Raw genomic sequence first — 27,031 nt, 5'->3', positions numbered from 1 at the left:
ATGCGTCTTGGAAGGATCTGCGGTCCTCGGTGACAGTTAATTATCCACAATTCACCGAATCCATTCTTAAACGAGACGACAGAGGCTGGGATGACCAAATTATTCTTCAGTGGTATGCTCCTCTTACATTCCACTACAATATCCATGGGTTGATGCATGGTATGACACGTGACAGTTACCTTTCTAGCGCTGACTGCAGGAATGATAACTTCATTCAGCACACATAGTCTCCACACACTCGGATGCGCATCTTCATGTCCACAGTATCTCATCTCGTCTAACATAATCTTCGAGCCATCAGAATCGATAATTGCCTGAGAAGCATTCAAATGGTTCAATTGGTTCTGAGCACTATGGGACTTACAGCTGTGGTCATCACTCCCCTAGAACTTAGAACTACTTAAACCTAACTAACCTAAGGACAGCACACAACAACCAGTCATCACGAGGCAGAGAAAATCCCTGAACCCGCCGGGGATCGAACCCGGGCGTGGGAAGCGAGAACGCTACCGCACGACCACGAGCTGCGGACTGAGAAGCATTCACAAAGTCTATTCCGAGAATGATGTCATGACGACACTCCTGTAAGACAGTGAATTCTAAGGGCTGTTATGGCCACTTATACCCACACGAATGGTACATCTTCCTTTAGGTTTTACATATTTCCCATTAGCCACCTTCAGCAGAGATGTGTTGCTGTTGACGAATACGGTTTTCTGCAACTGGCGACGGTACTTCTCCGAAATGACTGAATATGATGCTCCAGAGTCCACAAGAGCTTGGGCTGGTCGGCCATCGGTGAGGATTTCGACGTAGTTTCCTATCATTTTTGTAGTGATCGACGGCGGAGGATTTTTCTCTTTGGCGGCCGCACCTCCAAGGAAGGTCGCACCCTTTACTTTTCCAGGTTGCGGCGGCTAGGTGATCGGCTGGAGCTTCTAAACGGCGATGGAGACCTTGATCGGCGTGTTCGGGAGCGCCCTCTCCAGCGGTTAGCTTGCGGCAATGGCGACCTACGTCGTCGTGTACCCACATCTTCGTCGTCCCGGAGTTGGCGTCGGCTAAGATCAGTCTGCTGTCTTCTGGCGCGGGCATCATCAAATATCCGCCGCCTTCCTCGACGATAGCGCAGCACATGTCCCAGTGGTCCACAATGGAAACATACTGGTTGGTTATCCTAGGTCCTTTGTGCCCAAACAGGTTCCTTATGCGGAATTGTAGAAAGGTAACTCCACCTGTGTCTCGACTTTTTCACCGTTTTAAAGGGAAATGAAGGACGAGAGATTGGGTTCAGTGTCTGTTCCACTTCTTCCCTTATGACCTCTTGAAGTGTCTCGGTTTTTTGCTCGCCGTACAATCCAAGTGCCTTATGAACTTCCTCTCTCACTATCTGACGAAGAACACTTGTGAAATCAGTTGCTTCCTCCATCACAGACATCGATACGGCGTTTGGGAGCCGTTCAAGCTTCTTGCGTGTAATTCTTTTTAGATGTATCGTCTCGATATACTGGCACCATTTTATGAAGTCGTCTGCTGTCGAAACCTCCTTCAGGAGTAGGGCTTGATACATGTCCTCAGCGACACCCTTCATGAGATATGCAAGCTTATCTTCCTCCTCCATTCTAGGATCCACTATTTTACGCAGCTCCTAGACGTCTTGAATGTAGCATGCTTTAGTTTCTCCTGGACGCTGTGCCCTGCATTTTAATTTATATTCAGGCTTGCACTTCTGTCGTTGTGTGTCGCCGAAATACTTGCGCAGCTCCGCCTGGAATACATCTCAGCTTGTGAACTTCTCCTCGTTCTTCTCATACCATTGCCTGGCAGTGCCCACCAAGTAGAAAAATACGTTAACCAAACACACGGTGTTATCCCATTTGCTAAATTTGGCTATACGCTCATATACCATCAGCAACTTGTTTGGATCTTGGCCATCGTCACCAGAGATCCCGGAAGGATGTCTTATGTGGTGGCACACAGTTGCTGTCATCGTAACGTCTTCTTCTTCTTCGATAGATTGCGACCTGTTGAATATGGCTCGAACTCGAGTTTCTCGCCACGTAAACGGCGGCTCTGTCGTGGCCTGAAGGAAGCCACTTTGTCGTTGATAATGTGCGGTATCACAAGTTCCTACACCCAGCGTCTCCACCAGAATAATGTCACGTAGAGGAAGGTGTAAGTAGATAAATGACGAACACGAACTTCACTTAAAGAAGGTTTATTCAGCACTTGCACATACACGAGCGCGGAGCGAACTGCCTCCGGCTAGAACACATACAGTATATATACAGCTACAGAGCATTCCAGTACAATGATTCTTAACATTTGTGGATACTTCTAGAATGTACTCGAACAGAATACAGAAATTCACCACCCTCCATGCAACAGCTTAGTATCGTAACCACTACACCACGGTGCTACCCAGCTTCTTCTGTGACAATATTATTCGTGACGGTGAAAATCCAGTGATAGTGTGCGGGTGGTTTATGATATTTAGTTTCCACACCATTTAGCATAGCTGGAGAGTTTTTCTGGAGATGCGTCACTAAACTTATACGGTACCCGGAGAACCATATTTGAAACTATTACTGTAAGCCTCGAAAAAAATGTTCAAATGTGTGTGAAATCTTATGGGACTTAACTGCTAAGGTCATCAATCCCTAAGCTTACACACTACTTAAACTAAATTATCCTAAGGACAAACACATACACCCATGTCCGAGGGAGGACTCGAACCTCCGCCGGGACCAGCCGCCCAGTCCATGACTGCAGCGCCTTACACCGCTCGGCTAATCCCGCGGAAGCCTCGAAAACATGTCTGATGTAGCACATAGTTCTAAGAGAGCTCAGGCAGCGAAAGTTAGTCGAATACAACGAACCTCGGAGCAATCTCCTGACCATCGGAACTTGGATGCGAAACGTCAGCTTGCCTTAAGAGCTACAGAGACATTAGAGAAGTCCGAAGCCTGTCGCATTTTAGGCGCTGAGCGTCAAGCGCCTCTTACTGGTTCCAAGACGCTCGAAGACTCACAACGAAGGCGTCATTTAAAGGACGAACAGAGTGTCGTACCTTTACATGTGGGGCGTGGGACGCTCTAGGTGAGGCTGCATTTGAGTATGATCTGTTATCTGACTGACTTAGTAATCATAGCGGTTGAATCAGAAATGTGTTAAAATGTAAGGGAGAAGCGGTTGGTATGTGTTGCTCTGGTGGAAAAATCCAGTATTAGGTGAGCCAGAGATACCCATAGAAAGTCCACTTCTGCACGAATGTAGTGAATCGAGACATTTTGAAGTATAATTAGAAAATATAATGCATAAAGAAAAATAATAGAAACACAGTCATTGTACACCAACATACGAGCACTGCATCCTTTTTTTATACATACGTCTCTACATCACTATATACGCAGACATCTCTTAAAATTACTTACTCACTATGTCCCACCGTAACAAAAGTATTGGTACATCTACATCTACATACATACTCCGCAATCCACCATACGGTGCGTGGCGGAGGGTACCTCGTACCACAGCTAGCATCTCCTCTCCCTGTTTCACTCCCAAACAGAACGAGGGAAAAATGACTGTCTATATGCCTCGGTACGAGCCCTAACCTCTCTTATCTTATCTTTGTGGTCTTTCCGCGAAATGTAAGTTGGCGGCAGTAAAATTGTACTGCAGTCAGCCTCAAATGCTGGTTCTCTAAATTTCTTCAGTAGCGATTCACGAAAAGAACGCTTCCTTTCCTCTAGAGACTCCCACCCGAGTTCCTGAAGCATTCCGTAACACTCGCATGATGATCAAACCTACCAGTAACAAATCTAGCAACCCGCCTCTGAATTGCTTAAATGTCCTACCTCAATCCGACCTGATAGGGATCCCAAACGCTTGAGCAGTACTCAAGAATAGGTCATATTAGTGTTTTATAAGCGGTCTCCTTTACAGATGAACCACATCTTCCCAAAATTCTACCAATGAACCGAAGACGACTATACGCCTTCCCCACAACTGCCATTACATGCTTGTCCCACTTCATATCGCTCTGCAATGTTACGCCAAAATATTCAGTCGACGTGACTGTGTCAAGCGCTACACTACTAATGGAGTATTCAAACATTACAGGATTCTTTTTCCTATTCATCTGCATTAATTTACATTTATCTATACTTAGAGTTAGCTGCCATTCTTTACACCAATCACAAATACTGTCCAAGTCGTCTCGTATCCTCCTACAGTCATTCAAAGACGACACTTTCCCGTACACCACAGCATCATCAGCAAACAGCCGCACATTGCTATCTACCCTATCTAAAAGATAGAAAACAACAGCGGACATACCACACTTCCCTGGGGCACTCCAGATGATACCCTCACCTCCGATGAACACTCACCATCGAGCACAACGTGCAGGTATGTGAGCGAAGCAGCGGTTTAACAGCTAGTTAAATAATAAAAGAATACTTGGTAGTTACAGTTGAACATTTAACACTTCAGTTCGAAAATTTTCACAAGGTACCATTATCAAACACGATGATCGTGCGTCCCACACTGGGTACGGCAAACGTTTTTTAGAGCCAGCTTGTAAAATCTTTGAAAGGAGTCTGTCGGATATTCTTTAGCACTCCACGAAAGTGCAGGTACCGTTTGTCCACGGTAAGTTGACGATTGGGGCTATGGCTCTCGGGAATGACCGCCTCCCCCCCCCCCCCCCCCCCCCGCCGCCCCGCCCACCGCCGCATAATGATTGCCAAGGGCAGAGGAGCGGCGAGGGGAAGGTGGAGTCGGCTGCTTGCAGCACAGCCGGCTCCACTACCTGCGTTTTGTGCGTAACACGAAATCGGGGGCGGCACTAGCGGAAACATTACCAGCTTAAGTGACACTTCTGTCGGATTTGCTGACATATTCACGATCTAGAGTTTTACCTACAACTCACATAGCATTTATCTGTCGCAAATAATGAAAAATTAAATAAGATGAATGTACAACTTGCGACATTAAGAATCGAAGGTCAAAAAATGATTTTTGAAATCCTTTAGCATTGTTGTTGTTGTGGTCTTCAGTCCTGAGACTGGTTTGATGCAGCTCTCCATGCTACTTTAATCTGTGCAAGCTTCATCATCTCCCAGTACCTACTGCAGCCTACATCCTTCTCAATATGCGTAGTGTATTCACCTCTTGGTCTCCCTCTACGAGTTTTACCCACCACGCAGCCCTCCAATACTTAATTGGTGATCCCTTGATGCCTCAGAATATGCCCTAACAACCGATCCCTTCTTCTAGTCACGTTGTGCCACAAACTCCTCTTCTCCCCAATTCTATTCAATACCTCCTCATTAGTTATGTGATCTACCCATCTAATCTTCAGAAGTCTTCTGTAGCACCACATTTCGAAAGCTTCTATTCTCTTCTTGTCTAAACTATTTATCGTCCACGTTTCACTTCCATACGTGGCCACACTACATACAAATACTTTCAGAAACCACTTCCAGACACTTAAATCAATACTCGATGTTAACAAATTTCTCTTCTTCATAAACGCTTACCTTGCCATTGCCAGTCTACATTTTATATCCTCTCTACTGCGACAATAATCAGTTATTTTGTTCCCCAAATAGCAAAACTCCTTTACTGATTTAAGTGTCTCGTTTCCTAATCTAATTCACTCAGCATCACCCGACTTAAATCGACTACATTCCATTATCCTCGTTTTGCTTTTGTTGATGTTCATCTTATACCCTCCTTTCAAGACACTGTCCATTCCGTTCAGCTGCTCTTCCAAGTCCTTCGCTGTCTCTGACAGAATTACAATGTCATCGGCAAACCTCAAAGTTTTTATTTCTTCTCCATGGATTTTAGTGCCTACTCCGAACTTTTCTTTTGTTTCCTTTACTGCTTGCTCAATATACAGATTGAATAGCATCAGGGAGAGGCTACAACCCTGTCTCACTCCCTTCCCAACCACTGCTTCCCTTTCATGTCCCTCGACTCTTATAACTGCCATCTGGTTTCTGTATAAATTGTAAATAGCCTTTCGCTCCCTGTATTTTACCCCTGTCACCTTCAGAATTCGAAACAGAGTATTCCAGTCAACATTGTCAAAAGCTTTCTCTAAGCCTACAAATGCTAGAAACGCAGGTTTCCCTTTCCTTAATCTATTTTCTAAGATACGTAATAGGATCAGTATTGCCTCACGTGTTCCAACATTTCTACGGAATCCAAACTGATCTTCCCCGAGGTCGGCTTCTAGCAGTTTTTCCATTCGTCTGTAAAGAATACGCGTTAGTATTTTGCAGCTGTGACTTATTAAACTGATAGTTCGGTAATTTTCACATCTGTCAACACCTGCTTTCTTTGGGATTGGAATTATTATATTCTTCTTGAAGTCTGAGGGAATTTCGCCTGTCTCATACATCTTGCGCACCAGATGGTAGAGTTTTGCCAGGACTGGCTCTCCCAAGGCTGTCAGTTGTTCTAATGGAATGTTGTCTACTCCGGGGGCCTTGTTTCGACTGAGGTCTTTCAGTGCTCTGTCAAACTCTTCACGCAGTATCATATCTCCCAATTCATCTTCATCTATATCCTCTTCCATTTCCATAATACTGTCCTCAAGTACATCGCCCTTGTATAGACCCTCTATATACTCCTCCCACCTTCCTGCTTTCCCTTCATTGCTTAGACCTTGGTTTCCATCAAAGCTCTTGATATTCATGCAAGTGGTTCTCTTTCCTCCAAAAGTCTCTTAAATTTTCCTGTAGGCAGTACCTGTCTTACCCCTCGTGAGATAAGCCTCTACATCCTCACATTTGTCCTCTAGCCATCCCTGCTTAGCCATTTTGCACTTCCTGTCGATCTCATTTTTGAGACCTTTATATTCCTTTTTGCCTGCTTCATTTACTGCATTTTTATATTTTCTCCTTTCATCATTTAAATTCAATATTTCTTCTGTTACCCAAGGGTTTCTACTAGCCCTTGTCTTTTTACCTATTTGATCCTCTGCTGCCTTCACTACTTCATCTCTCAAAGCTAAACATTCTTCTTCTACTGCATTTCTTTCCCCCATTCCTGTCAATTGTTCCCTTATGCTCTCCCTCAAACTCTGTACAACCTCGTTTTATCCAGGTCCCATCTCCTTAAATTCCCACCTTTTTGCAGTTTCTTCAGATTTAAACTACCGTTCATAACCAATAGATTGTGGTCAGAGTCCACATCTGGCCCTGGAAATGTCTTACAATTTAAAACCTGGTTCCTAAATCTCTGTCTTACCATTATATAATCTATCTGAAACCTTTTAGTATCTCCAGGGTTCTTCAATGTATGCAACCTTCTTTCATGATTCTTGAACCAAGTGTTAGCTATGATTAAGTTATGCTCTGTGCAAAATTCTACAAGGCGGCTTCCTCTTTGATTCCTTCCCCCCAATCCATATTCACCTACTATGTTTCCTTCTCTCCCTTTTCCTACTGACGAATTCCAGTCACCCATGACTATTAAATTTTCGTCTCCCATCACTACCTGAATAATTTCTTTTATCTCGTCATACTTTTCATCTATTTCTTCATCATCTTCAGAGCTAGTTGGCATATGAACTTGTACTACTGTAGTAGGCATGGGCTTTGTGTCTATCTTGGCCACAATAATGCGTTCACTATGCTGTTTGTAGTAGCTAACCCGCACTCCTATTTTTTTATTCATTATTAAACCTACTCCTGCCTTACCCCTATTTGATTTTGTATTTATAACCCTGTAATCACCTGACCAAAAGTCTTGTTCCTCCTGCCACCGAACTTCACTAATTCCCACTATATCTAACTTTAACCTATCCATTTCCCTTTTTAAATTTTCTAACCTACCTGCCCGATTAAGGGCTCTGACATTCCACCCTTCGATTCGTAGAACGCCAGTTTTCTTTCTCCTGATAACGACGTCCTCTTGAGTAGTCCCCGCCCGGAGATCCGAATGGGGGACTATTTTACCACCGGAATATTTTACCCAAGAGGACGCCATCATCATTTGATCATACAGTAAAGCTACATGCCATCGGGAAAAATTACAGCTGTAGTTTCCCCTTGCTTTCAGCCATTCGCAGTTCCAGAACAGCAAGCCATTTTGATTAGTGTTACAAGGCCAGATCAGTCAATCACCCAGACTGTTGCCCCTGCAACTACTGGAAAGGCTGCTGCCCCTCTTCAGGAACCACACGTTTGTCTGGCCTCGCACCTACGGTACGGCTATCTGTATCGTTGAGACACGCAAGCCTCCCCACCAACGGCAAGGTCTATGGTTCATGGGAGGGAGGGCAGAATACACTAGTGATATTTAAAGATACCGTATTGATTTAATTTAAAAATTATAACTAGAAAAAAGGAAGTGAACATCACCGATCAAAATGAGCGGTGGCGGTCCTACTAAGGAAGCTCGCTAATACCGCCATCATAGCGTTAAATTTTGGAAAAGATGAAAACTGGATGGGTCCAAGTCGGGACCGTGATTGTTGCAGATAATGCAGCGCTCGTGTGTAGCGTAGCTTTGTGATACCGAAGGAGAGGGTGTTCTTTGTGCGGTCAAACTTTTCGAATTTGAAAATTACGTATCAACATAGTTACGTTACACATCGCCATGTTAGACTCTACAATTCGTTTATTTGGCATATAAACATGTACTACTGTAGTAGGAATGGGCTTCCTGTCTATCTTGGCCACAATAATGCGTTCACTATGCTGTTTTTAGTAGCTTACCTGCACTCCTATTTTTTTTATTCATTATTAAACCTACTCCTGCATTACCCCTATTTGATTTTGTATTTATAACCATGAATTCACCTGACCAAAACTCTTGTTCCTCCTGCCACCGAACTTCACTAATTCCCACTATGTCTAACTTTAACCGATTCATTTCCCTGTTTAAATTTTCTAACGTACTTGCCCGATTAAGGGATCTGACATCCCACGCTCCGATCCGTAGAACGCCGGTTTCCTTTCTCCTGATAACGACGTCCTCCTGAGTAGTCCCCGCCCGGAGATCCGAATGGGGGACTATTTTACCTCCGGAATATTTTACCCAAGACGACGCCAGGTTCATTTAACCATACAGTAAAGCTGCATGCCCTCGGGAAAAATTACGGCTGTAGTTTCCCTTTGCTTTCAGCGGTTTGCAGTACCAGCACAGCATGGCCGTTTTGGTTAGCGTTACAAGGCCAGCTGCTGCATTTTCCTGCAGTAATCTTTCCAGTTCTGTCTACATCTACATCCATACTCCGCAAGCCACCTGACGGTGTGTGGAGTAGGGTACTTTGAGTACCTCTATCGGTTCTCCCTTCTATTCCAGTCTCGTATTGTTCGTGGAAAGAAAGATTGTCGGTATGCCTCTGTGTGGGCTCTAATCTCTCTTATTTTATCCTCATGGTCTTTTCGCGAGATGTACGTAGGAGGTAGCAATATACTGCTTGACTCCTATGTGAAGGGATGTCCTCGAAACTTCAACAAAAGCCCGTAGCGAGCTACTGAGCGTCTCTTCTGCAGAGTCTACCACTGGAGTTTATGTATCATCTCCGTAACGCTTTCGCGATTACTAAATGATCCTGTAACGAAGCACGCTGATCTCCGTTGTATCTTCTCTATTTCTTCTATCAACCCTATCCGGTACGGATCCCAGACTGGTGAGCAATATTCACGCAGTGGGCGAACAAGTGTACTGTAACCTACTTCCTTTGTTTTCGGACTGCATTTCCTTAGGATTCTTCCAGTGAATCTCAGTCTGGCATGTGCTTTACATCTGCTTTACCGACGATCAACTTTATATCATCATTCCATTTTAAATCACTCCTAATGCGTACTCCCAGATAATTTATGGAATTAACTGCTTCCACTTTCTGACCTGCTATATTGTAGCTAAATGATAACGGATCTTTCTTTCTATGTATTCGCAGCACATTACACTTGCACTGTGCAGTAACTGAAAGGAAAGCAGCAGTAACTGAAAGGAAACAGCATTAATAAGATTCTGCAATGTTTCCTTCGATATGTCACCGCTGACATTGATTTCCATGATATTGTGTTTTAATTTCGCCAATGCCAATTCTATCGGATTTAGATCCCAGTTTTAGGGCGGTAAACCGACTATTTTGTGACCTCTGCTCTCAGTGACTTTATCCATGACGTATACTTTAACGGCTGGTTTGTTTTCCCTTTTAGACAACACATCAGTCTCCCTCATTGAGTCGTTACGGTTTATTTGACTACCTCGCAACCACTGTAACATCTTAATCCTGAAATCATATTTATCACCCATTCTGCCGAACTTCATGCTGTGGTATGGCGCCTTATCCATAATACGGTGGAAAATAGTAACCACCATATTTACAAACACCCCTTCCCCTCCGTCGACGTCCGGTAGTGTCGTCAACTTCAAGAAATTCGCAAGTTTCTGAAATTATTTTCTTGCATGAAACTTCCTGACAAAAAAAAGAACTGTGTACCACACCTGGTTCCCTGGTTCGAGTCCCGGCGTGGCACACAGTTCTAATTTGTCGGGAAGTTTCAAATCAGCGTACACTCAGCTCTAAAGTGAAAATTCGTTCTAGTTTCTTGTATCTTGCTGGAAGTACTTGCCGAATTTGTCATTTTGTGGAAGTTTTTCTCAAACTTGCAGATGTTGTGTGTGTTCAGTACCGATGCAGAAATGTCAGTGACGAAACTGAGAATGGCATAAAGACAGATAGGCCGAAATAAATGTACCACTGAAACCCCTAAACACATATAATTGACACCATGTGCGGAATGACTTTACCAGATTGTTTGTTTTATCAGAATGGAAAGCAGAGTGTCAGTATAGACGTCTTTAAGTTTTAGCTGACTTTTTAATGTTACTGTAAACAGAAATGCATTACATTTATGATAAAAGTAGGAAATACTCCTTTTAAAACTTGAAGAATAATTAAAATGCCGTCCTTGGTGAGGTACCGCACCGCATTTTTGTTTCCTGTTATCCAATATTTGATTATGCAGTAGACAAGAGATGTTCGAAATTAGGATATGACATCCTCAACGTTTTGAAACTAAGTGAAGTGCTCTGATTTTAGTTAACTGAACAGTGTTTCTTAGTTACAACAATAGGTACACCTCTAACACTTTTTCCAGTTTCTTTTTATTTTTGTGTTCGTCACGATGTTCAATCATTAACAATGTAAATATAAACGTCGGGTAGACCGATCGCCGGGTACAAGTCTTTCGATTTGACGCCACTTCGGCGACTTGCGCTTCGATGGGGATGAAATGATGACGATTAGGACAACACAACACCCAGTCCCTGAGCGGAGAAAATCTCCGACCCTGCTGGGAATCGAACGCGGGTCCTTAGGACTGACATTGTGTTGCGCTGACCACTCAGCTACTGGGGGCGGACATCATTAACAATGATTCAACAACAGTGAAAACTGCCTTTATTTTTAAGAATAGCTGCACTTCTGCAACAAGTACTTGCAGAAAGTTCCTGAAATAAACTTCCCCCAGTGACCTGAACAAGTAAACTTGATTCTGGAAGCATAGATGCAATCTTCGAGTTATCGTGGCCAAACAGCATCAGTGGCGCACAGCCGAATGAGCCAATCTTGGCAGCATTGAAGATAGAGTAGAAAACGGAGGTCTGTCATGGAATTTGTTAATTTATACGTGTACAGGTAGCGCGGTAGTCATGTTGGGAAATAAATCAGAATTCATAACGCAACTAAATAGGAAGATGGAAAAACCTCCACTAAAACAAATCGCGCTAATCTGCAGCCATAGGTGTCCACAATCGGGAACCCGGGACGGTAGTTGTGGAGGGATCACTTAGTCCCTTCTGCGATCTGTTCAGCTTTCTGACACGGCCTGTTCACGGGAAATTCTGTCTTTTCTTCGGTGCCAAGTAGAGATTTCTTGCGCTACCTGCCCAGCACGAAATGACGACAGCGACTAACAATTAATGCCCACCACAAAACCTTCCACAACTGAAGTAACGATTCGAGGAACTGTGTGACATGTTTGGCCTCCATCCACATCTGGAATTCAATATTTTCAGTTGCGTTAGTGAGCAGCCATGGCTGGTTGTTTACCCCTATAATATGTGCTTCGGTAGTGAAGCCTGTGTCTGGAAACCCAGAGACCGCGGGGTCGAATCCCGGACGGACCATGGAAATTTTCAATGTGCCTTCAATATAACCTTCATCTTTGAATAATGGGAGAAGGCGTCAGCAATGACACGTGGTTCGGATTCCACAGTAAACTGTAGGTTCTCTTTTCTGGTTGGATAACTGGGATGCGTTAGAGGCGCACAAGTCGTCGAATTGGTATCCAGTCTAAAGACTTGCACCAGACCACTAAGTTACGTGCAATTGTTATTATTATTATTATTATTACAACTTCCTTGATAGCAGTGTAGCATAGGGCATAGGTGTAGTGGGGTTTGGGCTGGGGTTCTTGCAGACATGGTGCTCAATTTAACAATTACGTTATTTAACATCGAAACACCTCTGATAACAGAATGGAAATATACACTACTAGTCAGTAAAATTGCTACACCACGAAGATGACGTGCTACAGACGCAAAGTTAACCGACAGGAAGAAGATGTTGTGATATGCAAATGATTAGCTTCTCAGAGCATTCTCACAAGGCTGGCGCCGGTGGCGACGCCTACAACGTGCTGACATGAGGAAAGTTTCCAACCGATTTCTCATACACAAACAGCAGTTAACCGGCGTTGCCTGGTGAAACGTCGTTGTGATGCCTCGTGTACGGAGGAGAAATGCGTACCATCACGTTTCCGACTTTGATAGAGGTCGGATTGTAGCCTATCGCGATTGCGGTTTATCGTATCGCAACATTGCTGCTCGCGTTGGTCGAGATCCAATGACTGTTAGCAGAATATGGAATCGGTGGAATCAGGAGGGTAATACGGAACGCCGTGCTGGATCCCAACGGCCTCGTATCACTAGCAGTCGAGATGACAGGCATCTCATCCACATGGCTGTAATGGATCGTGCAGCCACGTCTCGAACCCTGAGTCAACAGATGGGGACGATTGCAAGACAACAACCATCTGCACAAGCAGTTTGGAGACTTTTGCAGTAGCATGGACTATCAGTTCGGAGACCATGGCTGTGGTTACCCTTGACGCTGCATCACAGTCTGGAGCGCCTGCGATGGTGTACTCAACAACTAACCTGGGTGCACGAATGTCAAAACGTCATTTTTTCGAATGAATCCAGGTTCTGTTTACAGCATCATGATGGTCGCATCCGTGTTTGGCGACATCGCGGTGAATGCACATTGTACGGGTGTATTCGTCATCGCCATACTACCGTATCACCCGGCGTGATGGTATGGGGTGCCATTGGTTGCACGTCTCGGTCACCTCCGGTTCGCATTGACGGCACTTTGAACAATGGACATTACATTTCAGATGTGTTACGACCTGTGGGTCTACCCTTCATTCGATCCCTGCGAAACCGTACATTTCAGCAGGATAATGCACGACCGCATGTTGCAGGTCCTGTACGGGCCTTTCTGGATACAGAAAATGTTCGACTGCTGTCCTGGCCAGCACATTCTCCACATCTCTCAGCAATTGAAAATGGCTGGTCAATGTTGGCCGAGCAACTGGCTCGTCACAATACGCCAGTCACTACCCTTGATGAACTGTGGTAACGTGTTGAAGCTGCATGGGCAGCTGTACCTGTACACGTCACCCAAGCTCTGTTTGACTCAATGCACAGGCGTATCAAGGACGTTATTACGGCCAGAGATGGTTGTTCTGGGTACTGATTTCTCAGGATCTATGCACCCGAATTGCGTGAAAATGTAATCACACGTCAGTTCTAGTATATTATATTTGTTCAACGAATACTCGTCTATCATCTGCGTTTCTTCTTCTTGTAGCAATTTTAATGGCCAGTAGTGTACTTTCAATAAAACAAAATATTTCTGTAGTCTGTAAAGGTCTTCATACAGGACTACACACAATCAATACAACAAAATGTATTCCATTAAATTAAAGAATTAGACTCCAACCTTTTCCCTAACGTACATAACTGGCAACGACATTAACATCACAATGCCTGGGAATACTGATACATGACACATTCAAAATACAAACATTCACTGATGTTAAATGCAACTGTTCCCCTTCGTTCCACAAACGATCTCTGATTGATCGAGGCGGCCGAGCTAACTGTGGACACTGAAGTGCGCGTAATGTCATTGACTGTTGGATCACGACATATTGAAATAAATACGCCCACACACTTCCACTCGCAGTTAGAGAATCCTCCGAAACAATTGAATTCACATTTACAGACAGTTGAAAGCTGCGCTTTATTTGTAGAGTATGAAGTTCCGGTACTGTGGTCTTCAAGAGGGGGGGGGGTTAAAATTTAGACACCTTAAATCTTTATTTTAGCACTTTTCTGTGCGTTTTAAGAATGTTACTATAACATTATTTTGTTCTGTTAAAAAGTAAGTTCTATCGTACCACATCTTGAAATTTATGGTTCAGATTTTTTTTCGTCACAGATACTGGTATGGAGTGTGGTGTCACCGCCAGACACCACACTTGCTAGGTGGTAGCCTTTAAATCGGCCGCGGTCCATTAGTATACGTCGGACCCGCGTGTCGCCACTGTCAGTGATCGCAGACCGAGCGCCACCACACGGCAGGTCTAGAGAGACGTACTGGCACTCGCCCAGTTGTACAGCCGACGTTCGTAGCAATGGTTCACTGACAACTACGCTCTCATTTGCCGAGACGATAGTTAGCATAGCCTTCAGCTACAATTGCTACGATCTAGCAAGGCGCCATAATCCTTTGCTATATATATTGTGGTTATAACATGTATCATCAAGAGCGATGTTCTACAATTGTGGATTAAAGTTAAGTATTCCAGAAGCTACGTACTTTTCTTTATAGCATTCATTACGTATCCTGTTCCAGACCTCACACCAGCCTGCGTGAGTTTAGGCGCGTGCCTTTCGGCTTCCTCTCATTGTGTCTAGGCTGTCTTGCCTAGACACAACATGGAGTACCGGTGCGAATAGTGACAATTCAAGCACTGGTTCAAAGTAAAAGCTACATATCTCTGAAATAGTTAACACAATTCGAAGGAGCGTGACATGTGCAAATATGAGAATTTTAAAATTAAATATCACACAGTAAATAGATACCGATAAATGTATATATAGTACGCTTGCTGCGATATTGACAATCTTACTGGTAAACAAAACATTTATATGAGGCAAGTAGCTTGCTGCCCAATTACAACATGAATACATCAAAACTAACATTTGTTCAAAAGATATATTATTTTTAAATTGACTGTTGTAAGAATAACTTGCAGAGGGAGAACCAAGAACGACTCAAAAGCTATAGCAGATAAGAAACGAATTCTCGCCTTTTATGTCTGTTCTCCTGATTTGAGGTATGAGGGGCTTTGGCCGTTCACGTATTTAATAAAATGGAACACCTAAAGCCGTTCTTAAGATGTTAGTTTCGGTGCTTCAGTGCACCCACTTCAGGCCTCCACTGACTGAAGATGATATTGATGGGTGGAGACATAACATCGTTGATAGAGGTAGTCTGCGAAAACCAGTCCACAGATGTTGCCCACTGAGGAATCGTCAGTTATGACCTGAAGATAAAGCGATGCACCGAAACTGGTAGCCATATAAAAGTAACATGGTAAGGACGGCTGTATGTGTTCCATTTTATTACAATCCCCACGTTGATGACTCTTTAATGATCACTATGTGCGTTTACATCAGTATTGATACTCTTGAAATGTGTTCATTTATTTTGATGCTGCTAAACACACATTAATCAGCCATACCTAACAGCTTCCTTCGACTCAGAAGAAGTGCACTGAATAGCCACTTCCGTTGATTTTTCCGTTCAAAACATGCGAACGCTCCAGACAATACCACATTGCTGTCGTGACACTCAAATACTTATCGTAATACTGAAACGCTTTACTTGAATGCATCTGATCGAAGACGTAAACGTGTTCCAAAACATTGCCATATCAGTTTACGTACAGAAGAGCGGTCGCACATATGTATCGTGACCAGCGATCATTCTTATTAAACTCTTTCGGCAGTCTTTGCTTCGACTCACGCATGTGTTGATACGTACAGTGCTTTCAATCTCTACCGTAAAGTAAATCCAACGAACAAAAATACAAAAGTATAATGAAAAGTAATGCCCACGGACTTCTTCTGTGAAAATTCTTAAGACTTTTTAAATAAAACAAACGTTGTTTATTCTCCATGTCTACATGTTTGCCGGCCGCTGTTGCCAAGCTGCTCTAGGCGATTCAGTCTGGAACCGCGGGACCGCTACGGTCGCACGTTCGAATCCTGCCTCGGGCATGGATGTGTGTGGTGTCCTTACGTTAATTAGGTTTAAGTAGTTCTAAGTTCTAGGGGATTAATGGCCTCAGATGTTCAGTCCCCTAGTGCTCAGAGCCATTTGAACCATTTGAACATGTTTATTTCCCAGCGTAGTCACCCTGGCGACGGATACGTTTCTTCCAACGAGAGACCAATTTGTCGATACCGTCACTGTTGAATGTTTCACTTCGTTGACGGAGTCATAACCTCCGCTGTGTTTGCATCGCTTTATCACCATCAAAGTGCAGCCCCCACTAGAAGGACCTTACTGGTCAATCTGACCGGTGAGCGTTGTTTAACATTCAATAAACAGCGTTCGTTTTCATTTTGGGAGCTTATATTTCATGACTTTTAATGTACTTTTGTGGTCTATAATTTCTGTAAAAGACACTCACGTACTACGAAAAATGAACGAATTATAAATATTTTTACCTTGAAGAACGGCAGCCGATCATTTTCATCGGTATGATTTTTTTTTTTTTTTTTGTTTCATGTCTCGAAAAGCACAATAATCGATTTTTATATCCGTTTAGCTTATTTTATCTCACAGTTGTGATCAGGTTCTCTCTTTTTCTTTCCATTGTACTTTATTTACTGGAACAGGGGACATATTTTAGTTGCAGTTTTGCAGTTGTCTGCCAATGCGTAGTTGCACTTTGCAGAAGTTTAGTGCTTCTGCAATTCCACAAAATTTGGAATTGATATTCTGAATGAGATCTCTCGTCTGTACACTATCAAGTGTGGCTGCCGCAAATGGACTATGCGCTTTTTTTCTTTTTCTCATCATCCTTGACGTTGCTGGAATCAACTTCACCGAGAGACAACATGGCAAAAGATTACATGGTGAATGTTTGTTTGCAGATTAACGAAAGAGCTCTCCTCTAAATATGTACAATCATAGCGATCACTAAAATTTTTAAGGTACTGTTACGGAAGATCTGCCAGATATGAGGATCCAACAGTTCGCCGAACACCTGTGTGTGCAGTGAAAGAAGTTTTTATGTGGTCGATGTGCTGCAGCTGTTAAGTACATATGCGCAAAGTTCTATGATAAAGATTGTGGATTTGGCTGAAAATACGTCAGAGAGAAATAATGTTATACGCTCATAATTATCATAGAAATTTATGTCCGTTTCTCTTTCTAACTCGTAATAACTATTCTATATTTATTGCCTGTTAGGGATTTGATTGAGAACAACTCATAGAGAAGGAAAACGTTATTTTATAGTTTTATGTTTATTTGCATTTGCAAGTTTAGTTTACTTTCAATGAATATTGTGTATTTACGATGTATTCTCTACTTCGATCCTGTTTCCTTTAATGAAATACTGTTTCTATAGACAAAGGTAAGCATAGCACTTTACCAGTGTAAGCGTAATATACTGTTGTTGTGGTGGTTTTCAGTCCTGAGACTGGTTTGATGCATCTCTCCATGCTACTCTATCCTGTTTTAATATTTTTTTTTGTGGAATCTAAAATTTAAAAACCTCTCTCACACCGGCCTGATTTAGCTTCACTGATCAGGATAGTAAAAACATGCGTATATTAAGGGAATTTTCATTGACAAAGCAGGCTTATCACATTCACACAGTTCAATACTGTTCTATCCTGATTAAATTGAGCTTAACTTAAATTCCATAAGGCAGTGAAGCAATTTCTAAGTCTCGGTGCGACGAAAATTGTCAGTCGATCTCCTGGAAACATTTGTAATAATTATTAACTATCGGTGATCACATGGGGAAGACCGGAGATTTGCTGGTAAGACCGTGTTAGCCTTTTATTTGAAGTAACTGGATATCTTGAGCATACAAAACGGCAGGTTCGTCCAGTGTAAATCAGACGTTCCCCACTGATCCCGTGCAACACAGCGTAGTAAGCAGACACTGTCAATAATATTCAGATAAATAATACGCGAACACACTTACTTTAATTTAGTTCATGTATTAAATTCCTTCTCATACAGAATCTCATCAAGATGGCGAATAGCTCAGTAATACATACATATACATCCTCCTTCTTACACGACTAATCGGCGAGAAGTCCCCCCTTCTTTCCATAAGAGAAAACATAGATAGCAGAGAATCTATTCCATGGAGTAAATGGACGCTCCAAGGAATAATTGGGCTTGAAACTACTTTGCATTGATAATCGGTAAGATAAAAAGAGATATTTCGAGATATGTACTGAGTTATATAATTTATAAACTTTCTGAAAATATCCCGGAGAGACCGCTGCAAGAGACATTACACTGTGCAAGCTTCTTCATCTCCCAGTACCTATTGCAGCCTACATCCTTCTGAATCTGCTTAGTGTATTCATCTCTTGTTCTCCCTCCAATACTAAATTGGTGATCCCTCGATGTCTCAAAATATGTCCTACCAACTGATCCCTTCTTCTAGTGAAGTTGTGCCACTAGCTCCTCTTCTCCCCCATTCTATTCAATATCTCCTCATTAGTTATGTGATCTACCCATCTAATCTTCAGCATTCTTCTGTAGCACCACATTTCGAAAGCTTCTATTCTCTTCTTGTCTAAACTATTTATCGTCCACGTTTCACTTCCATACATGGCTACACTCCATACAAATACTTTCTGAAACGACTTCCTGACATTTAAATCTATACTCGACGTTAACAAATTTTTCTTCTTCAGAAACGCTTTCTTTGCCATTGCCAGTCTACATTTTATATCCTCTCTACTTCGACCATCTTCAGTTATTTTGTTCCCCAAATAGCAAAATTCCTTTACTACTTTAAGTGTCTCATTTCCTAATCTAATTCCCTCAGCATCACCCGACTTAATTCGACTACATTCCATTATCCTCGTTTTGCTTTTGTTGATGTTCATCTTATACCCTCCTTTCAAGACACTGTCCATTCCGTTCAACTGCTCTACCACGTCCTTTGCTGTCTCTGACAGAATTACAATGTCATCAGCGAACCTCAAAGTTTTTATTTCTTCTCCATGGATTTTAATTCCTACTCCAAATTTTTCTTTTGTTTCCTTTACTGCTTGATCAATATACAGATTGAATAACATCGGGGATAGGCTACAACCCTGTCTCACTCCCTTCCCAAACACTGCTTCCCTTTCATACACCTTGACTCTTATAACTGCCATCTGGTTTCAGTACAAATTGTAAATAGCCTTTCGTTCCCTGTATTTTACCCCTGCCAACTCCAGAATTTGAAAGAGAGTATTCCAATCAACATTGTCAAAAGCTTTCTCTAAGTCTCCCAATGCTAGAAACGTAGGTTCGCCTTTCCTTAATCTATTTTCTAAGATACGTAACAGGGTCAGTCTTGCCTTACGTCTTCCAACACTTCTACGGAATCCAATCTGATCTTCCCCGAGGTCGGCTTCTATCAGTTTTTCCATTCGTCTTTAAAGAATTCGCGTCAGTATTTTGCAGCTGCGACTTATTAAACTGATAGTTCGGTAATTTTCACATCTGTCAACACCTGCTTTCTTTGGGATTGGAATTATTATATTCTTCTTGAAGTCTGAGGGTATTTCGCCTGTTTCATACATCTTGCTCACCAGATGGTAGAGTTTTGCCAGGACTGTCTCTCCCAAGGCTGTCAGTAGTTCTAATGGAATGTTGCTTACTCCGGGGGCCTTGTTTCGACTCAGGTCTTTCAGTGCTCTGTCAAACTCTTCACGCAGTATCATATCTCCCAATTCACCTTCATCTATATCCTCTTCCATTTCCATAATACTGTCCTCAAGTACATCGCCCTTGAATAGACCCTCTATATACTCCTTCCACCTTCCTGCTTTCCCTTCTTTGCTTAGAACTGGGTTTCCATCAAAGCTCTTGATATTCATGCAAGTGGTTCTCCTTTCTCCAAAGGTATCTCTGATTTTCCTGTAGGCAGTATTTACCTTACCCCTAGTGAGATAAACCTCTACATCCTGAGATTTGTCCTCTAGCCATCCCTGCTTAGCCATTCTGCATTTCCTGTCGATATCATTTTTGAGGCGTTTATATTCCTTTTTGCCTGCTTCATTCACTGCATTTTTATATTTTCTCCTTTCATCAATTAAATTCAATATTTCTTCTGTTACCCAAGGGTTTCTACTAGCCCTCGTCTTTTTACCTATTTCCTCCTCTGCTGCCTTCATTATTTCATCCCTCAAAGCTATCCATTCTTCTTCTACTGTATTTCTTTCCTCCATTCCGGTCAATCGTTCCCTTGTGCTCTCTCTGAAACCCTGCACAACCTCTGGTTCTTTCAGTTTATGCAGGTCCCGTATCCTTAAGTTGCCACCTTTTTGCAGTTTCTTCAGTTTTAATCTACAGTTCATAACCAATAGATTGTGGTCAGAATCCACATCTGGCCCTGGAAATGTCTTACAATTTAAAACCCGGTTCCTAAATCTCTGTCTTAGCATTATATAATCTATCTGATACCTTTTAGTATGTCCAGGGTTCTTCCATGTATACAACCTACTTTCATGATTCTTGAACCAAGTGTTAGCTATGATTAAGTTATGCTCTGCACAAAATTCTACCAGGCGGCTTCCTCTTTCATTTCTTAGCCCCAATCCATACTCACCTATGTTTCCTTCTCTCCCTTTTCCTACTCTCGAATTCCAGTCACCCATGACTATTAAATTTTCGCCCCCCTTCACTACCTGAATAATTTCTTTTATCTCATCATACATTTCATCAATTACTTCGTCATCTGCAGAGCTAGTTGGCACATAAACTTGTACTACTGTAGTAGGAGTGGGCTTCGTATATATCTTGGCCACAATAATGCGTTCACTATGCTGTTTGTAGTAACTTACCCGTACTCCTATTTTTTATTCATTATTAAACCTACTCCTGCATTACCCCTATTTGATTTTGTATTTATAACCATGAATTCACCTGACCAAAACTCTTGTTCCTCCTGCCACCGAACTTCACTAATTCCCACTATGTCTAACTTTAACCGATTCATTTCCCTTTTTAAATTTTCTAACCTACCTGCCCGATTAAGGGCTCTGACATTCCACCCTTCGATTCGTAGAACGCCAGTTTTCTTTCTCCTGATAACGACGTCCTCTTGAGTAGTCCCCGCCCGGAGATCCGAATGGGGGACTATTTTACCACCGGAATATTTTACCCAAGAGGACGCCATCATCATTTGATCATACAGTAAAGCTACATGCCATCGGGAAAAATTACGGCTGTAGTTTCCCCTTGCTTTCAGCCATTCGCAGTTCCAGAACAGCAAGCCATTTTGATTAGTGTTACAAGGCCAGATCAGTCAATCACCCAGACTGTTGCCCCTGCAACTACTGGAAAGGCTGCTGCCCCTCTTCAGGAACCACACGTTTGTCTGGCCTCGCACCTACGGTACGGCTATCTGTATCGTTGAGACACGCAAGCCTCCCCACCAACGGCAAGGTCTATGGTTCATGGGAGGGAGGGCAGAATACACTAGTGATATTTAAAGATACCGTATTGATTTAATTTAAAAATTATAACTAGAAAAAAGGAAGTGAACATCACCGATCAAAATGAGCGGTGGCGGTCCTACTAAGGAAGCTCGCTAATACCGCCATCATAGCGTTAAATTTTGGAAAAGATGAAAACTGGATGGGTCCAAGTCGGGACCGTGATTGTTGCAGATAGTGCAGCGCTCGTGTGTAGCGTAGCTTTGTGATACCGAAGGAGAGGGTGTTCTTTGTGCGGTCAAACTTTTCGAATTTGAAAATTACGTATCAACATAGTTACGTTACACATCGCCATGTTAGACTCTACAATTCGCAGCCTTCTTAGCCGCAGAGGGGTTCAAATATATGGACATGGAGAATAAAGATGTAGAATGTTAATAGCATGCGTTTTACTTAAAAAGCTTTAAGATTTTTCACATAAAACATTCTGAGGCATTATTTTTCAGCTCGGCCTCCTATTTTACACGATGTTGATAAAACGAACATTTTGTTACAGAAGCAAAAACGTATGGAAAAATAGATAAAACCTACAGTAATACGTGGAATGTGACTCATCGTTGTGAGATGTATTTGACTGCTAGAAATAGACAGAACCTTACATGTCTGTTACTACAAAATGTTGCAGCCTGCTGGTGTTACTTTCACACATTGATGGTTTAAATTGGAACCTAGGCGTACTTGGAAGCTAGATGGTTCTAAATGCACACGATAAGAAGGATACAGTTAAAAATTCAGCCTTCCATAAACTTCCAGTCGTCATAACATACTCATTAAAATGCAGCTTCAGTAATTCGGGCCGGCCGGAGTGGCCGAGCGGTTAAAGGCGCTACAGTCTGGAACCGCACGACCGCTACGGTCGCAGGTTCGAATCCTGCCTCGGGCATGGATGTGTGTGATGTCCTTAGGTTAGTTAGGTTTAAGTTCTAGGGGACTTATGACCACAGCAGTTGAGTCCCATAGTGGTCAGAGCCATTTGAACCATTCGAACCAGTAATTCGGTATAGATTTGGCTGATATAATTTTATGTCACTGCTTCCGTTCATTTCCTTTTAATAGATTTAATTAACCTAGCTAAGAACGAACACTAGTGAAATTCTACTACCGTTATCAATCCCACATTATATGTAAGCGAATAACAGATTCTAATGACAGATAATTGACAGGAAAGTTTGAGAACACTGTAGTACTAACAGTAAAAATCAGGTACATACATTTACACATAAGGACAGAATTAAAATATAAATGCTCTGCAATTCACACTGAAGTGTTTGTCAGAGGGTTTCATGGAATCACTTTGAGACTATTTCTTTAGCGTTCCATTCGCGAATACTATGTGGGATAATGAACACCTAAATCTTCCCGGACGAGTTCTCATTTTTCTTACTTTATGGCGACGGACTTTTCTCTCTATGTAAGTGGGAGTGGACGAAATATTTTCATAGAGGAGAAAGTAGGTGATTGAAATTCAGAGAGAAGGTCTCGCCGCAACGAAAATATCCTTTGTTTTAATTATTGTCAATCAAAATCTCTTCTCATATCCGGGACACATTCTCCTCCATTCCACGATAATACAAAGTGAGCTGCTTTTTCCTTAACCTTTTTCGATGCCCTCCGTCAGTCCGCGTAGAAATACTCCAGAGGATGGCGGAAAGAGGCAAGAATACTTTAGTCAGTACATATTTGTGAGTGTGTGTGTGTGTGTGTGTGTGTGTGTGTGTGTGCATTAGTGCGAGCGTCTGTATGTGCGTTACTGCACAGCATTAATCTGGAATAATCCGGAGAAATTACAACAAAAAGCAGGACACCTATGTCCATAAATCTCATAGAATTGATGGCAGTAAATATGACCCACTGAATTCATCAAAAATTATTCCAGACCATATATTTGCACTGAATTTGTGTTCCTTGCTTCTAACTATTCGCACACGCACATTTTCATCTCCCAAAGTATGAGTGTTATGAAATATCAGGTAAACTTTCATTCATCCGTAAACAGCATCTCAGCTGGGAACTGTGGCTAGGTGATGTAGCACTATACGTACCGATGTGCAATGCCTGGAATTTCTGTAGATGGTATGGATATTCACAGTTAACTCTCCACACATCAGCAAAAGAATATGGTGCCCAAGACTGCTCCACGAGGCCAGCTTTCGTGGTCGTGACCCCGGCGGAGGTTGGAGTCCTCACTGGGGCGTGGGTGTGCGTGTTTGTCCTTAGGATAATTTAGGTTAAATAGTGTGTAAGCTTAGGGACTGATGACCTTAGCCATTAATTCCCATAAGATTTCACACACTTTCTTTTCCGCGGTCGCTTCCTCTGTAAAGTGCTCCCAATTAGGCGCGGATGGCGGCATATGTTTTACGTATCTGACAGCGGAAGGAAGCAGAATAATCGACACAGTATTCAGAAGGCATATCAGGATTCACTATATGTCCCAGTAATTAATACTTATCATTAATACTGTGTGAAAAACAGCGTGCATTTTGCTGTACGTACTTGCTACAGCAATGGAAACACTGCAGGCGGAAATTGCAGTATCTGTTAGCAACTTTCGATGTCTCACAATCGTCTCTCAATAACTGGGAATGTCGAGCGATGCGGTGCGTTTCTCCTGGGAAATCTTTCCACACACATCCATGCAGCAGCTCTGCCGTTATCAAATTGGAAGTTTTCAAGCAGCATAACGGTCGTTGTATTGCTTCTGTGCCGGTACATACTACAATGATTTCAACCATGTTACTCTACTGGTATGCTATACAACTACCATTTACGATTAGAGAAAAGAACCAAGGGATAATACAGAGCACGCACAGGAATGTTATTAGACGTAGTCCGTAATGCCATTTTACACAGATGAATACTAGTATACTTTATTAATTAGGCTAGGATAGGGTAGCATGGAGAGCTGCATCAAACCAGTTTAGGACTGAAGACCACAACAAAAACATCAAAAGCAATCAGAAGATTTTTTGATACAAAGGGAGCCCAGAAATGCAGGCGCTGTCTGACAGTCCAAGTATTATTAAAAATTTGACTTACTCTCTCTGAGACTGAGTGAGATGCTCTAAACGACCACAACAGCTTCTTAGCACTACCGGTGACTCGGAGTTGCAGGCCGAACTGTAGCTATCTGTTTATTTCTCGTAATATCATTGCAGATTTTTGTAAATTGACTTTGCCACCTATAGAGAATGGCAATGTCATCGGCAAACCTGACAACTTGTATTTGTTCTCCCTCAGCTTTCAATCTCTTCCAGATTTCTCCTTGGTTTCCCATACTACTTGCTCAGTGTATAGATTAAGTGACGTTAGGGATAGACTACAATCCCGTCTTACCCTCTTCTGAACAACTGTTTCTCTTTTCCGTACTTTGATTCTTATAACTGCAGTTTGGATACTGTATGGTTTATAGACAATCTTTCGCTCGCTGTATTTTCTTCCTGCTATCTTCATAATTTTGAAGGACGTATCCCAGTTACACTGTTAAAAGCTTTTTCTAACTCAGCAAGTGCTCTAAACTTATGTTTGCCTTTACTTAATCTACAGGGTGATTCAAAAAGAATACCACAACTTTGAAAATGTGTATTTAATGAAAGAAACATAATATAACCTCCTGTTATACATCATTACAAATAGTATTTAAAAAGGTTTTTTTTCACTCAAAAACAAGTTCAGAGATGTTCAATATGGCCCCCTCCAGACACACAAGCAATATCAACCCGATACTCCAGCTCGTTCCACACTCTCTGTAGCATATCAGGCGTAACAGTTTGGATAGCTGCTGTTATTTCTCGTTTCAAATCATCAATGGTGGCTGGGAGAGGTGGCCGAAACACCTTATCCTTAACATACCCCCATAAGAAAAAATCGCAGGGGGTAAGATCAGGGCTTCTTGGAGGCCAGTGATGAAGTGCTCTGTCACGGGCTGCCTGGCGGCCGATCCATCGCCTCGGGTAGTTGACGTTCAGGTTTCATAACTAACCTTTTTCGTAGGACTCTCCATACAGTTGATTGTGGAATCTGCAGCTCTCTGCTAGCTCTGCGAGTCGATTTTCCTGGGCTGCGAACAAATGCTTGCTGGATGCGTGCTACATTTGCATCACTCGTTCTCGGCCGTCCAGAACTTTTCCCTTTGCACAAACACCCATTCTCTGTAAACTGTTTATACCAACGTTTAATACACCACCTATCAGGAGGTTTAGCACCATACTTCGTTCGAAATGCACGCTGAACAACTGTCGTCGATTCACTTCTGCCGTACTCAATAACACAAAAAGCTTTCTGTTGAGCGGTCGCCATCTTAGCATCAACTGACGCTGACGCCTAGTCAACAGCGCCTCAAGCGAACAAATGTACAACTAAATGAAACTTTATAGCTCCCTTAATTCGCCGACAGATAGTGCTTAGCTCTGCCTTTTGTCGTTTCAGAGTTTTAAATTCCTAAAGTTGTGGTATTCTTTTTGAATCACCCTGTATTTCCTAAGATAATGCGCAGGGTCAGTATTTGTAACTAATCATCCCCGAGATCGACTTACACCAGTTTTTTTTTCATTCTTCTGGTAATAATTCGTGTCAGTATATGCAGCCATAAGTTATTAGACTCAGAGTTTGGCAATATACCTCTACCTACTTTGGAATTGGAATTACTACATTCTTCTTGAAATCTTAGTGTACAACGTCAGTGCCTAATTGCTCATTTGGTAATATGCTGCCTTGTTCCATGTACAGGTTGAGTCGTGCAAGGAAGATACGCTCGAAAACCTTGCTGATCATCGAGAGGAGACTATGGATCTATAACTGGTAGTGTGCTTCCTATCTTTATCAGGCTTCAGTACACCTACCACGACCACATGTTTCCAAGCTTGAGGATAATGCTACTGGGTGAGGATGGGGTCGAACAGCCTCGTGACGTCGGTAATCGCTGCCACCGGCAGTGCTTCGAGGACTCGGTGCCAGATGTTACCACGCACGGTAGGTTTCGTGGTTGGAAGACGTCGCAGGTGACCCCAGACCTCCCTTTCAGCGGCCGATCTCATTGCATCATCGGGGTAGTCAGCAGCTAAAAGGACTTCAAGTATGTCTTCGACAGCTGCACGTGCTCAAGGTTCATTGGTCGCTCAAGAGGTTGAAAATGGCTTCAGTAAGCTTTGGCATCTGGGGTTTGTGC

The sequence above is a fragment of the Schistocerca piceifrons genome, chromosome 5 (assembly GCF_021461385.2).
Source record: "Schistocerca piceifrons isolate TAMUIC-IGC-003096 chromosome 5, iqSchPice1.1, whole genome shotgun sequence".
In the NCBI taxonomy this organism is placed as follows: domain Eukaryota; kingdom Metazoa; phylum Arthropoda; class Insecta; order Orthoptera; family Acrididae; genus Schistocerca; species Schistocerca piceifrons.
This window is presented reverse-complemented; position numbering follows the sequence as displayed.